This window comes from Castor canadensis, chromosome 13 (genome assembly GCF_047511655.1).
Source record: "Castor canadensis chromosome 13, mCasCan1.hap1v2, whole genome shotgun sequence".
NCBI classification, from domain to species: Eukaryota; Metazoa; Chordata; class Mammalia; order Rodentia; family Castoridae; genus Castor; species Castor canadensis.
This window is the reverse complement of record NC_133398.1, coordinates 47,424,190-47,439,561: the sequence shown is the minus strand read 5'-3', so window position 1 is coordinate 47,439,561 and position 15,372 is coordinate 47,424,190.

Sequence of the window (15,372 nt, the reverse complement as noted above, 5' to 3'; positions counted from 1 at the left end):
TGTTAGGTTTACACCTAGGTATTTGATTTTTTTGAGGCTACTGTAAATGGAATTGTTTTCATATATTCTTTTTCCGCTTGCTCATTGTTAGTGTATAGAAATGCTAATGATTTTTCTATGTTGATTTTATATCCTGCTACCTTGCTATAGCTATTGATGATGTCTAGAAGCTTCTGAGTAGACTTTTTTGGGTCTTTAAGGTATAGGATCATGTCATCTGCAAATAGGGATATTTTGACAGTTTCTTTACCTATTCATATTCCTTTTATTCCTTTTTCTTGCCCGATTGCTCTGGCTAGGAATTCCAGCACTATGTTGAATAGGAGTGGGGATGGTGGGCATCCTTGTCTAGTTACTGATTTTAGAGGGAATGGTTTCAGTTTTTCACCATTAAGTATAATGCTGGCTGTAGGTTTGTCATATATAGCTTTTATGACGTTGAGGTACTTTCCTTCTATTCCTAGTTTTCTTAGAGCTTTTATCATGAAATGGTGTTGGATCTCATCAAAGGCTTTTTCTGCATCTATTGACAAGATCAAGTGGTTTTTGTCTTTGCTTCTGTTAATGTGGTTTACTACATTTATTGATTTTTACATGTTGAACCACCCCTGTATTCCTGGGATGAAGCTTACTTGGTCATGGTGAATGATCTTTTTGATGTGTTGTTGAATTCAGTTTGCCATTATTTTATTGAGGACTTTTGCATCAATGTTCATTAAGTTCTCCTTAAGTTCATTACTTCTCCTTTTTGGAGGTATCTTTGCCTGGTTTTGGGATAAGTGTAATAATGGCTTCATAAAATGTGTTAGGCAGTTTTCCTTCCCTTTCTATTTCGTGGAATAGTTTAAGGAAGGTTGGTATCATTTCTTTAAAGGTCTGATAGAATTCAGCAGAGAATCCATTAGGTCCTGGACTTTTCTTTTTTGGGAGACTCTTGATTGCTGCTTCAATATTTTGTGTTATAGGTCTACTCAGGTGATTAATTTCCTCTTGGTTCAGTTTTGGATGATCATAAGTATCTAGAATTCTGTTCATTTCTTCAAGATTTTCAAATTTATTTGAATATAGGTTCTCAAAGTAGTCTCTGATGATTTCCTGGACTTCCATAGTATGTTTTGTATCTCCCCTTTTGCATTCTTGATTTTACAGATTTGGGTTTTTTCTCTCCTCATTTTAGTTAGGTTTGCCAGTGGTCTATTGATCTTGGTTTTTTCAAAGAACCAACTTTTTGTTTCATTAATTCTTTGTATGGTTTTTTGGTTGCTATTTCATTGATTTCATCTCTTATTTTTATTATTTCTCTCCTTCTATTTATTTTGGGATTTGCTTGTTCTTGTTTTTCTAGGAGTATGGGATGTGTCATTTGGTCATTGATTTGAGGTCTTTCAGTCTTTTTAATATATGCACTCATGGCTATAAACTTTCCTCTCAGGACTGCTTTTGCTGTGTCCCATAAGTTCCGGTAGGTTGTGTTTTCATTTTCATTAACTTCCAGGAACCTTTTAATTTCCTCTTTTATTTCATCAATGACCTATTGTTCATTAAGTAATGAGTTGTTCAGTTTCCAGCTGTTTGCATGTTTTTTGGCTTTATTTTTGTTGTTTAGTTCTAGTTTAATGTATTGTGATTAGATTTAATGCATGGTATAATTTCTATTTTCTTGTATTTGCTGAGGCTTGCTTTGTGCCCTAGGATATGATTTATTTTGGAGAAGGTTCCATGGGCTGCTGCGAAAAATGTATATTGTGTAGAAGTTGGATGAAATGTTTTATAGACATCAACTAGATCCATATGATCTATGGTATGTTTTAGATCTAGGATTTCTTTATTGATTTTTTGTTTGGATGACCTATCTATTGATTATATTGGGTTGTTAAAGTCTCCCACTACCATTGTGTTGGAGTTATTAATGCTTTTAGGTCTTTCAGGGTATGTTTGATGAAATTGGATGAGTTGACATTGGGTGCATATAGGTTGATAATTGTTATTTCCTTTTGGTCTATTTCCCCTTTTGTTAGTATGGAATGTCCTTCTTTATTTAGTTTGATCAATGCAAGTCTACTTTGTCTGAGATTAGTATTGCTACTCCTGCCTGTTTTCAGGGACCATTGGCTTGGTAAATCTTCTTCCAACCTTTCATCCTACCCTATGCTTATTTCTATCGATGAGATGGGTCACCTGTAAGCAACAAATTGTTGGATCTTCCTTTATAATCCAGTTTCTCAAACGGTGCCTTTTGGTGGGGGAATTAAGTCCATTAACATTAAGTGTTAGTATTGATAGTTATGTAGTGATTCCTGTCATTTAGTTGTCTTAGTTGTTTGAGGGTTTGATTGTGTGTAGGCAAATCAATGTTACCCTCTACTTTCTTGCTTTTTCTTTTCCTATAGTTTGGTACTGCCTGCCCTTTCATGGTTTTGTTGGATTTCACTTTCTGTTTGCAGAATCCCTTGAAGAATCTTTTGTAGTGGTGGCTTGGTGGTCATATATTGTTTTAGTTTCTGCTTATCATGAAAGACTTTTATTGCTCCATCTGTTTTGAAAGATAGTTTTGCTGGGTAGAGTATCCTAGGGTTGAAGTTATTTTCATTCAGTGCCCAGAAGACCTAACCCCAAGCTCTTCTTGCTTTTAATGTTACCGTTGAGAAGACTGCTATGATTTTGATGGGCTTTCCTTTGTATGTTATTTGTTTTTTCTCTCTTACAGCCCTCCATTTTCTTTCTCTAGTCTCTGTACTTGTTGTTTTAATGATAATATGTCGTGGGGTAGTTCTATTTTGATCAGATCTGTTTGGTGTTCTGGAGTCTTCCTGTACCTCTATGGGCATAGTTTTCTCTAGATTTGGGAAATTTTCTGTTATTATGTTGTTGAATATATTATGCATTCCTTTTGCTTGCACCTGTTCTCCTTCTTCGATGCCCATGATTCTCAGGTTTGGTCTTTTGATGGAGTCAGTAAGTTCTTGCATTTTCTTTTCACAGGTCTTGAGTTGTTTAACAAATAGTTCGGTTTTGCCTTTAATTACCATCTCACCTTTGAGTTCTGAGATTCTGTCTTCTGCTGGATTGGCTTTCCATTTTGTTTTGCATTTCTGTTTCATTCTTTTTTCTGAGGTTTTCCATATCTTGATTCACTTCCTCTTTAATATTGTCTTTTTTCGTCCTGAGTTCATTTATCTCTTTATTTATTGTGTTCTTTGTTTCACTTTGATGTTTATACAGTGCTTCTATATTTTTTTTGTTCTTGTGCTTTCTCAAATTCTCTATTTTTGTTGTCTTGGAATTTCTTGAGTGTCTCCTGTACATTTTGGTTGGCCATATCCAGTATCATCTCTATAAAATTCTCTTTGATTACTTGAAGGATTTCTTCTTTCAGGATTTTCTTGTGGGCTTCATTGGGTTCTTTGGCATAGCTTATCTTCGTTTTGTTGGAGTCTGGATCTAGACATCTGTTTCCTTCATTTCTCTCTGGTTCCTGTACTAATTTATTATTGGGGGGAAAATGGTTTCCCTCTTGTTTCTGTCTTCCCATCATTGCCCTTGGTACTGTTACTGTCCCTGTACTGTGTGTAATTAGTATTGTCTAGCTTGTAATAGTAACAATGATGATGTCTAGAATGGAAGGGTGAGAGGAGACAGAAAGTAAAGAATGTAAAGAAAAAGGGAAAACAAAACAAAACAAAACAAACAACACAGACAAAGAAATAAACAGGGAGAGATAGTGTACTAATCAACAGTGAGCGAACAGGCATTAGAGAGATGGAGAGAGGATTAAAAAAAAAACTCCCAAGTTCAAATGCAATAAAGTTTCAGTCTTAATAGTTTTGGTGTTAGTCCTTCAGCATCCAGTTCTGGTGTTGGTGTCTGAGTAGTAATTCTGTTGTTGTCTCATCAAAGGGGAAAAAAAAAAAAGAGTCTGGTGACAGCTTTGTGAATGTTTATCTGAGGCTGTGGCTCACCTGCCACCTACTGTCAGCTAGCTGCTGCTTCAGGCTTTATTTATTGCAGATCTCAGGAGTGAGCTTTACATGCACCTAGCCCCACAGGCTTTGTTTAGTTAGGGTTCTCCTGGATGCTTGCCCCTTTTGTTTTCTCCAGTATACAGCCCTACCTGCCTGTTGCAATTGCAGTCCTTTTTTATTTAGAGTTAATGTGGGGTTGTGCCCCTCCCCCATTCTCCGGTGGAGCGTGCCACACTTTAGCTGCTGTTGGATGCCTTCCCCTCTCCAAGCACACTGGGCGAGGTGGCACCACTCCTGCCTTCTCTAGCCAGCTTGTTTATTTACAGTTTATGTGAGGGAGTGCCCCTACCCCACTGTTTTTTTTTTTTTTTCAGCTGCTTGTTTATTATTCAGTTTTTTTTTTCTTTTTTCCTTGGTCAGTGGTCGGTCTGTTCAGGGGGCTATGTTGATTTGTCCTAGGGAGTACCACGTGCTGCTTATCTGTTCACCTGGTGGTCTGCATCTCCCAAGCAGGTTACGATCTGGTGTCTGGTGGCATGGGAGCCCTCCCAATTTCTCTGTTTAATGTGGAGTGGGGATGCTATGCTTGGGCTGGGAGTTTTGCCTGTTCTTGGTGGTTTTTCCTGCCAGGTGTATCTCCAGCGTCTCTCCAAGAGTTTACTTTAGGAAGCATGCTTTCTGCTTCCTCCCTCTGGTCACCATTTTGTAATCCTCCCATCTTGTACTTTCTGATTCACCATGTCTTGTAGCTTCTCTATGAGTTTCTCAGTGATCTTGTCTTTAATTTCCTCTTTGAGAGATTTTTAGTGGGTGTCACTGAGTTCATTGGTGATATTTATCATTATTCTGTTAGGGTCAGGAACTGGGTATTCATTTTTTTCATTTCCCACTAAATAAATCCTCTATTGAATTGCTGATCTTTTGGGATTTCCTAGCCTCCTCCTCCTCCTCCTTCTTCTTCTTTTTCTATGTTGTGCTCTGCTTCTATGTTGCTGGGTGACTAATTGGGGATTTTAATCACCTGTTATCATCCCCTTGACTCAATTACTTTGTTATGACTGATTTAGTTATTATCTAGGTTGATTTGCTATTTTTGTTCCCTGCCTGGGCAGTATAAATGAGCAGTAACATGTTCATCAACTCAATGCTGTACCAGTTATTTGCACAATACACAGCAAGCCACTTGGTGATATCATCTATAAGTCATGGAAATTGGGGGGATGATGGTTGTTTGGGTAGAGGTGGATACTTAGGTATTAAAAGAGCTGGTGCTGAAGGAAGGGGCAGGAAGGGGGGATAGTGTGAGGGGAGAGGAGTATGAGGTGTGGGAGTTCTAGGGTACTAAGTTCCTAGTGTGTTTTGAGGTATAGTTAATTTAGTTGTTGTAGAAGAGGGTACTATTGTCAGGGTTGCTGAGGGATAGGAAGGATGGGGTAATTTGTAAAGTTGGTATAATAGACTATTCAGTGTTGCATTTTGAGGAGGTCAAGGTAGTGGGGGGAGAGGGGAGAAGTGGAAAGTGAGGAGGGAAAAAGGAAGGGGGAGAAGATGGAAAGAGATGAGAAAGAAAAAATTAGGGTAGAGAAAGAAAAGAGGGGCAATTGAGGGCTGAGTGAGTTTGTGTTAGGACAGAATGGGGAAGAAGTTATGTAACAGTAAGATGGAAGAAAATATGAAGAGAATAAAAGTTAAAATAATATATACAAAAAATAAAAATATTATTAAAATAGAATGAAGTAAAGTACAATAAAAATGTATATATATATACATGTATATATATATATATATATACATATACTGATATATATATATATATATATATATATATATATATATCAGTTCAATGAATATTCTGGACTCTTTCTTCTGATTTCAGGTTGAGGTGGTGACCCTTTTATTTTTTTATAGGGGCCTTGGCCAAGACTGTCCCTTCTTAAGATTGGTATGTTGGGTTGTGTGGCAACAAATGTTGCTCTTCCTTATTGGACAGCTTTGGAAGGGGTCAACTTTGGGTGTTTGAGCCTGGGCTTACCTAGTGGGTGGTGCTTTTGGAGAAGGCAGGTTTTCAGAAGTTGTCCCATGAAGGGTCGTTAAATAACAGTCACCAGCCCCTTTCACTTACAGGTAAGCCAGTGAGTTAGAAATGAATTTTTTCTATTGACGAGACTGTATCAGCTTGCTTCCAATTTCTCCGAGGGGCTGCTAAGTCGCTCCACACCAACATGGACTTTTTCAGCTCTGTGTTCTGCCCCTCCCCATCCAGGCAGAGAGGAAATATTTCCTCTGTGTATTTGGCCAACAGTTTTGTTGAAAGGAGTGCAATTGACCCCTAGCTGTGCTAGAACATGAGGGTCCCTCCCAAAGAGTGTGTTGTGCTCACCTGGTGGAAGAGCAGATTTGCTTAGTTGAAAAAGGATCAGCTACAGGGCAGCACAGGCAGGCACTAGACGGAGGTTTTGTGTCTGCTTGTGTTTGGTGAGTCTCCAGTCTGCATTATTGTTGGCAAGGTTGCAGATACACTAAAGTGAAGAGAGATCTGTGTAGTCAGGTGATAAGAGTTTCTGTGTCCACAAGTATTACGGTGGGTCCAAGTTCTCCCAGATGCTTGCAGGTCTCTGGCTGTTCTCTTTTCTCTGCATTGGGTTTTAGCTTTACCAACCCAGGTGGGAGGGAATTAGAGAGAGAGAAAAAGGAAAGAAAAAGAAAAAGAAAAAAGCAGCAGGTTGGCTGGGGCTTTTTAATCCTCCTGCCAGCTGTTTCCAGCTAGCAAACAAACAGGCAGGTCAGCAGCAGCTGCCTGATCCTGCACTGGGCTGTTATGTGCTTTTAAAAGTTAGTTTAAGGGTCAGTCAAAAATATCATGTGCTCCCTCTGTGTCAGTGGTATCTTGGCAGAAAAAGCAGTATTACCCTATTCTTTTTTGCCACAAAAATCTGGAGTAATTGTTTGCAGTCATGCAGATCAGGGTCCCTGGGTCTGTCAGCTATCCACTATCTTGATTCCCCTTCAGTATGCTATTTTGCCAAATTGTTTTTGCACTAATATAAGGAATGCATGAAAAGATTTGAAATCACACAAAGAGTGATTAGAATCCTGGCACTGATATATATTTGTGAAACTAACTTACCAAATTTCATTTTTCTCATTTCTTTAATTTGACTAACACTAGCTTCCTACTAGAGTGGTTGTGAGCATTCAGTAAAATGAGTGAGGTATCTGGTATACTCAGAAGTGCCAATTGTTGGGAACAGGTCTTTTGGAGATAAATAAAAATGGAACAGGCTTTGAAGTAAGATAGGCTGAGGTCAAATTTCTGCTCTATTACATACAGAAAGATTGATATTGAATATGTTATTGGCTCTTCATCTGCAAAGCAGTTGTTATGAGAATTAAATAAGACAGCATTGGAAAATAAGCCAGAAATGTGTGTCCTTTACACAAGACAACCCATCTGTAATGTGTTCTGTGTATTGCTTAGAAAGAATGGAAAGAAAGCCTGATCTGAGTTGGTAGCTATGATACCCATAAAACAATTTGATGTTGGAAAATCTTTCTCATCTGGAGCAGTGAAATGAAATATTGAGGGAAAAACCCATACTCCTCTCACAGATTTCAAGATCATCAATGTTGAGTAAAATTAAAATCTGCCTCCAAATAAAAGACATACTTAAAATCCTGCTCACTTTAGAAATAAGTGCTTATTTTCTTTATATTTCTTTGGAAGAAAATTTTGGTGGTACCAGGGTTTGAATTCAGGGTCTCATGCTTGGTTTACAAGTGCTCTGCCACTTGAGGCACTCTGCACAACCCATTTTTGTGTTGGGTGTTTTCAACATAAGGTCTTGTGTACTGTTATATGCCTGGGCTGGCTTTGAACCATGATCCTCCTGATCTCTAGGCCTCCTGAGTAGCTAGGATTATAGGTATGAGCCATCAGTCCCTGGATCTTTGGAAATTTTGAATTAGGCTTTTATAGGAACAATGACAAATCTGTATCTTTTCAAGTGGATAGTGAATGTCTATAGGACTTTTTATAAATTGTGGTAAAATAGATCTGACATAAAATTTACCACTTTATCCATTTTTAGTTGCAACATCCATGTTATTAACTGTTACAATGTACTGCAGTTATTACCACTTGAAAATTTTATATAAGAATCCAATACTTTTAGATGTTAACCTTAGAGAATATATTGTTTTATCTTGTAAGTATTTTTAAATATCTTTTAAAACCAGGCCTCAACAATACAACTATGTAGAAAACATTTGATATAGGCTTAATGACATTAAAATTAGGAATGTATGCATACAAAGAAATTGGAAAACATATAAAAAGTTAAGCTTCAATCCAGAAAAACAGCAAATTATGGTTGTTCAAGTTATAGCATTTAGAATATATGAAGGACTTGTCCAAAATTATAAGTAAAATGGAGACAGTACCATAAAATAGTAGCCAATGTCATGAAAAGAAGTACAACCTATAGGAAGTATAAATATTAAATAAGCTTATGAGAAAATGCTCATCTTAGTTAATAAACATGTAAATATAAATGGGAAACACAGTACAGTCCATTTAATTAAAGTTATGAAGTAGAACAGTATCGTTTTATTAAAATGAAGAACAAAGCAAAATCTCATACTGTTAGCTACAAAATCTCTACCAAAAATATTTTATTGTATAATAACTTTTAATAGGTATATACTACAGGTCTTTGGAATCAAAGGTGTTGTGTTAGAAAAAAGCAACAACAAATAACTCAACCACTTTTCAATAGTGGAATAGGTAAGATACAGATATCATATAATAAACTATAAAAATAAACATTTATAAATTTCCAAACCATAAAATTGTATGAAAATATCAAAGTCAAAATTTACAGTTTGTTTCATTTATAAAACCATTTAAGGCTAAAAAGGAAAAAATTGAATATATATTGTCTATGTATATATACAAAGTTGACAGAAGTATAAAGAAAATAAATTACATGATTAAATCAGAGATCAGGGGTATGTTCACCTTGTCCTGGTAGGATGAAGAGGCAATATTTTCAGGAAGAGGAACTCGGGTGGCTTCTCAGATATGGATGAAGTTATATTTCTTAGTTATTGGGTAGGTAAAAAAGTAGTCTTTTTTATTATTGCTCTTCAAACTTTGCATATACATGATGAAGTCCTTCATATTTTTGAAACTTCATATATAAAGTACAAAAGAGAAACCTAGAAAGGAAGGAGTTAATATATGAATCCCAAGGATCTTTTCTGCAGTAAAAAAATTAACTTTAAATGGAATACCTCAATAATGCTTACTTTTAAATTCTATACTGGAATAAGAAATATATTTAAATATCACATCTCTGTTTCCTCCCTCACCTTCCAATCTCCTGCTCATTCCCATGGGTTATGTGTACACTCCTTCTTGATGATGCTGGAATAATCAGTTTATTTTCTTTGAATAACAGTTCATCATTTTCATTGATTTTTCTTTCTGTGGGTAAAATATTCTTTGATTTCTTATGTCACTTTACTTTTCTCTCCAGGCTATCCATCTCTTCTCATGACTTGCAACCTCCTGGGGCTCCTTTCCCCCATTTCTGGATGACTGAGAGAAGATTTCCTTCTAAATCTGCTGAGGCATTTTTCCTCATTACCTCAACTATGTGTGTGCATTCTATTTTATCAATATCTGCCATGAGTTGATGCAGTTAAAATTCCCTTTCTCTCTTGTTCTTGTCTGTCATGTTGAGCAACATATATACAGAATCTATGTTATAAGCAATTTTGTTCCTGGACTGCTGTGGGCAGCGACTGGGACTTTTGTAGTAAGTACTAATGCTGTTAGTACCAGGAAGATTTAAGAGAGCATCGTTCTGCGAACACCAAGCCCTGTATTGCATTTCTATTTCAGAGGGACAGTGCTTAGAAAAATTACAGACAAACTGACAACCCTGTTTTCCCAACAACTGGTTTAAACAATGTCAGTAATTCCTGATAACCCACATAAATAATAACATTTTAATTTTAGTATATTCCAGACACCATGCTGTGCAGGTTATCTTGTTTTATACATGCAAATGCTTTGATTTGATAAAGAAGGCCAAAATGAATAGAAAAAATAATTAACTAATTAAATAATTTTAATTTATTAAAATTAGTAGAAAGAAAATTAAAGAGAGAAGATTAGGATAAGAAAAACACTGAATGGAGAGAAGTGAGTTCCTTTAGTTATTGCTGCTTTGCCTGTAACTTATAAAACTATCTGGAAATAAAATTCTGGGTGAGAATAAGGTAGGAACAACATTTTAATTTTTTCTTATTTCCCAGGACAAGCTACTTGTATAGGTCTTAATTTCTCATATACTTCATGAAGGCGAAAAAATTATACCACGTAAAAAATCTGGGATTTATTTTTAAATTTACCACTTAGATCAAGAAACCATGTACAAAATACCAGATAGACTGCAGAACATAACTGGGATATGATACCCTGCATGTAGATTATGTAGTTATAGAACATACACATAGTTGGGTGATGAAGGAAAAATGAGGCCTTGATTGATTCCAAGTTTGTCATTTTATCTTTTTAATGCAATAACCTTGTTTTTAATTTTCATGAAAAATCAGGAAATGCATAAAATGTACAGAAAACATGAAACTATTCTGAAATTGTACTATAAATGATAAAATAATTGTATAACATGTTTAAAATATTATTTTTTCTGTGTTAGTTTTTTTTTCTATTTTTTAGTATTAGGGTTTGAATTCAGGACCTTATACTTGCTAGGAAGACACTCTACCTCTTAACCCACATCCCAGCCCTTTTTTTGTTTTCAGTAATTTTCAAGTAGGGCCTCCTGTTTTTACCCAGGACCATCCTCAGACTCAGACTGTGATCTTTCTACTTATGGCCTCCAGTGTAACTGAGATCACAATTGCCTATCCTAGACCTCACTTATTGTTGAGATGGGTTCTTGCTAACTTTCTGCTTTGGCTGGCCTCACACTGTGATCCTCTCAAGTTCTACCTCCAGAGAAGCTGGATTACAAACATAAGTCACTGTGCCTGGCCTCTCAGTTATGTTTTTGCTCATAATATATCTAAATATATATAACTAACCACTTAAGACATTTGTGTTATTTAAATAAACATAAATAATGAACATATCATGTAGTTATGCAATACTTGGTACATAACTACATGGATAAAACAAATTTTCTTTTTTACAGAGTTCTAATTTTTTGTTACTATGATCAATGTTTGAGAAAAATTTACTTGTATATCTGCAGTGTTCACAATTTTCTGTACCTATTCCTAAAAGAAGAATTGATGAAATTAATTTCTACAGAATAGGTGTATCTTTCTAAATGTGCCTCTAAAAGTTTATTATCAATTTAAATTTTCCTTAGCAGTTTATAAATGACTATTTTCACATTCTTAAGAATACTAGATCTTACTAATATTTTAGTCTGTCAAATATGATAAATAAAAATGTTAGCTATATTTCTTAGTGAATTTGTTCAAATAAAGTCTGTTTTAGGATGGTTTCCTAAGGAAACACATTAAGAAGATAATGGATGAGTGCCTGCACCAAATCTAAAAGATTGTGTAGATGTTGATAAACTAGAGTTGACCTGGGGCTGGGCTCCTATAATCCCAGCTACTCAGGAAATTAAGATTGGGAGGATTGTGGTTTGAGGCCACCCTGGGTACAAAAGTTAGTGAGATTCCCATCTCAGCAAAGGAGCTAAGCATGGTGGTAGATGGCTGTAGTTCCAGTATAGGGGAAGGATAGGTACGAGGATCACCCACTGAGCAAAAAGCATGAGATCCTAAATGATATGTAACTAAAGCAAAAACATGCTGGATCAAGTGGTAATGGACTGATTTGACATGCAGTTGAAAGATGGCAGTCATAGGATGGTCCTCCAGAGTGCTTATCAGCTAAGATGGCCTGAGACTTTCGAACTAAAGTATGAAGATATTAATAGAGTATCTGTCTATTCTCTCACTCCATGCATTGTTAGCCCAGTCAATGGTCCCAGGTTTTTTGAGGAAGGACTGGGTTTCCATTGTCACACATATCTGTTGAGATGTGAGAGGAAGAAGGTTAATGAGTTTCCATCCCCAACACTTGCTGAGGTGCTGAGGGCAGGTTTTCCCACTGTCTTTTGTTCTCTCCTTTAGTCAATAGGTTCTGGCCCTGCAGCCAGAGTTGTGCTTCTATTGGGATGGCAGTTTACTGCTTACTGTATTCTTGGTTTGATTTGATTGTTTATAGTAGCAGAACCCTGTGGCAGATAAATTGCATCCTTAATGATACTATCTTTACCATCTTCATTGGTCTCTTGTGTAGGATTCCTGGATATTACTTAGAACTTTCTGTGGACCACTTTGCTTCAGAGAGATAAGTCATACCTCCTGGTCTCTGTTTCCTGTATTCTGTCATCACCATTCCTCTTGGTTAAAAAAAATTTCATATAAAAGTTTAATTTTTTCATTTATGGATTTTGTTTACCTAATATTAAGTAATTTAAAACTTAGAGGTTTCATTTCATTAGAATTAGAGTAAAATAAATTGTTTTCTTTCAACTGAGTACTATTGTTTCTAGGAAAAAATGCATGAATTAAAATATGATCTAGTTCATAAAATTCCATTCTAAATAAGTATAGAATATATGTTTAAACTATTCAAGTTTTGCATTAGAGTGGAAGTGCCTCAAAATAGCCTGCCTTAAAATGCTAAAAACCACTACATCTTCTACTATAATTGCATTTTGCAAGAATTAGTTGTTATCAGATTGTTTCCATATAGTTGTAGGATATAATCCGAAAATTGTCTGTACCAAGATACTTAAAATGAAATGCAATCAAGGAAAATGATAGGACCCCAAAGTTTTGATGTAAAGGGTTGTTTAAAATAGCATTTTTTGGACTCAAGGAAAGTCCTCTGTCACACTGCAGTATGTTGACATCATAAGCACCCTCCCTGTGTGTGTTCAAACTTGACCCTATTTTGTGTGTCTGAGTCACAGGCCAAGTGAAATTAGGACTGCTTCTCCTTCTTTACCACAATTAAGAATGAACTTGTCAGTTATGTCATTGCTATGGACAATTTTATTATTTTGTAATTGACAATTTTATTTTCATACTTCTAGAAGAATAATATCCCATCTATCATGACAGAAGAGTTTCATTGAAGCAAAGTTAAATATTGAAAACCAAAATCTTCACCTTCATTAAATAAATTTTTACAAAGGCTGGTTGGAAGGTTTAGAATGAGAATAGTTTTTTCTCTTTGGAAAAACATTTTTCTTTTCATAAAACAGATTTTTTGGTTCATAATTTAAATGTTTCCTATCTACATAAAATTTCAGAAAGCTATCATATAATGGATATATATATATACAAATACAGTATATATGCACATATATACACTTAGTGTGTACATATATGTGTGTATGTATATATGCTTGTATATTTCTGATCTTTAACAGATTTTAGCACTTTGCCACAGTGGCTTTAGTGCTTCATTCTCCTTTTTGATATATCTTTTTTAATTTTAGGGAAATGTATCATATTGATAATATACAATTTATATAGTTGAAATTTTTGACATTTTCTAATAAAGGCTTCAGTTTGATCTGTAGAGAATAATGTGACAACCCTAATCTATCAAGACAAGTAGATACAACTTTACATTGTCTAGGACATGAGATCTGAAGTTTTGTGATCTCTTCAAAGCTATAACTATAGCTTGAATTGACAGTTTACTTAAGTTAAAATTCTTATTTTGCGTTTTAGAAAATGAAATGTCTGTCTGGAAGGATGACAACAAATCTTTGCCATAGTCTTTTGAGAATAGGTGGTTCATCCTGCATTGTATTCTTGATCTGGATGTGTCAATGATTTATTTCAGAGTTATTGAGAATCTCTCAAGATCCATCAAAATAAATGAATGAAAAGCAGTATTACCCAATCCATTAAAACAATTATAATTACAGCATATGGATGGACCCTTCTTTTTCATTTTTTTTACTTTGCTTACTTGTTAAATTTAGAAATCCATTGCATAAAACTGAATATTATATTCACAGGTGTGAACAATGTAACAATTTGAAAATAAAAGCATAAAATTTGGGATCAAATCATTGAAAACAAATGCAAATATATAATTTATTAAACTATTAAAATATAGGGAATTCTGATTGCAGCAAACCAAATTACTAAGCTTTACTTGAGTCATTGAAAATTTCCAAAGTTTCAAAATAGATTTACTGTCTGTCAGTCAAACATGCCACACCTAAAGATGACTAGGTTTACTTTTCTCCTTTTGTGTTTCTGAATAAGTTTTAAGATTGTAATAAGTTTTGTATGTAGATTAATGCATGGATTTTGTGTGGATTTTGATAATGTTTTTAAAAATATGTTAAAATATTGGTAATATTTACAGACCAAATATCCAACTAGAATGGAAGATTAAAACAAAATCTAGATAACTAGTCAGATAGCTAAACTAGGGAAGAAAAAAGCTTTTCCAGATAAAAATGAGAGAAAGTATTTAATATATATTGTTGCAATAAATATATAGAAAGGTGAAAATAGTTATCAGAATACAAATAGACTTCTAGAGAATCTGCATAGTTTGTAATTACATGTGATATTTCTAATGAGAAAGATGGAAAAGAACAGTTATCAGATCTGTGGAGAAATGAGAAAATTATCATATTTTCTACAAAGTAAAAAGAATATGGTTGTGAGCATATAAAGATCAGAAATAAGTTTGCACCAAACCTTACAGAAAACATAAAACCTCAATCAAAATGAATTATAAAAATGAGCTGAGTGATCAAGTAATAAAAAGGAATTAATGTCAGTGTGGGGTTGTTTTCTTGTTTTTAGGACTCAAAAGAATACTAGCTACATCACATGAAGTGTTATTTTGCATCTACATAGATCCTCTTAAGACTAATGAAATTAATTTCTAAGTATTGGTCTCATTCAGAGCTGGTGGTATTAAAAATGGCAAAAAGCCACAAATCAATGTAGCAATATTAGCTTTAATCATGAAGTATGGTTATACCTTGTGATTCTTATACTATTTTTTACCTAGTGATTGTGACACTAAAACATATATGCTATCATCAAATTTAACAGACTCTTTATATATGTATTTCTATATAGAAATAATTTTTTATGTAGAATTTTCTGTAATAAATTTTATACAATTTATGTCTGACAGTAGCAAAATGGTTGTTTAGAAACAATACTTGATAATATTTCAGCTACTAAAATTAAAATTAGTTACTTTTATTTACAGGCAAGATGAAGTAATTGCCCAGTCTCTAAATCATTTTTTCCCTAAATCAAGGAATAGCAGGTGTTTAGTTAAGTATTTAGAAGAAAAGTAGACATA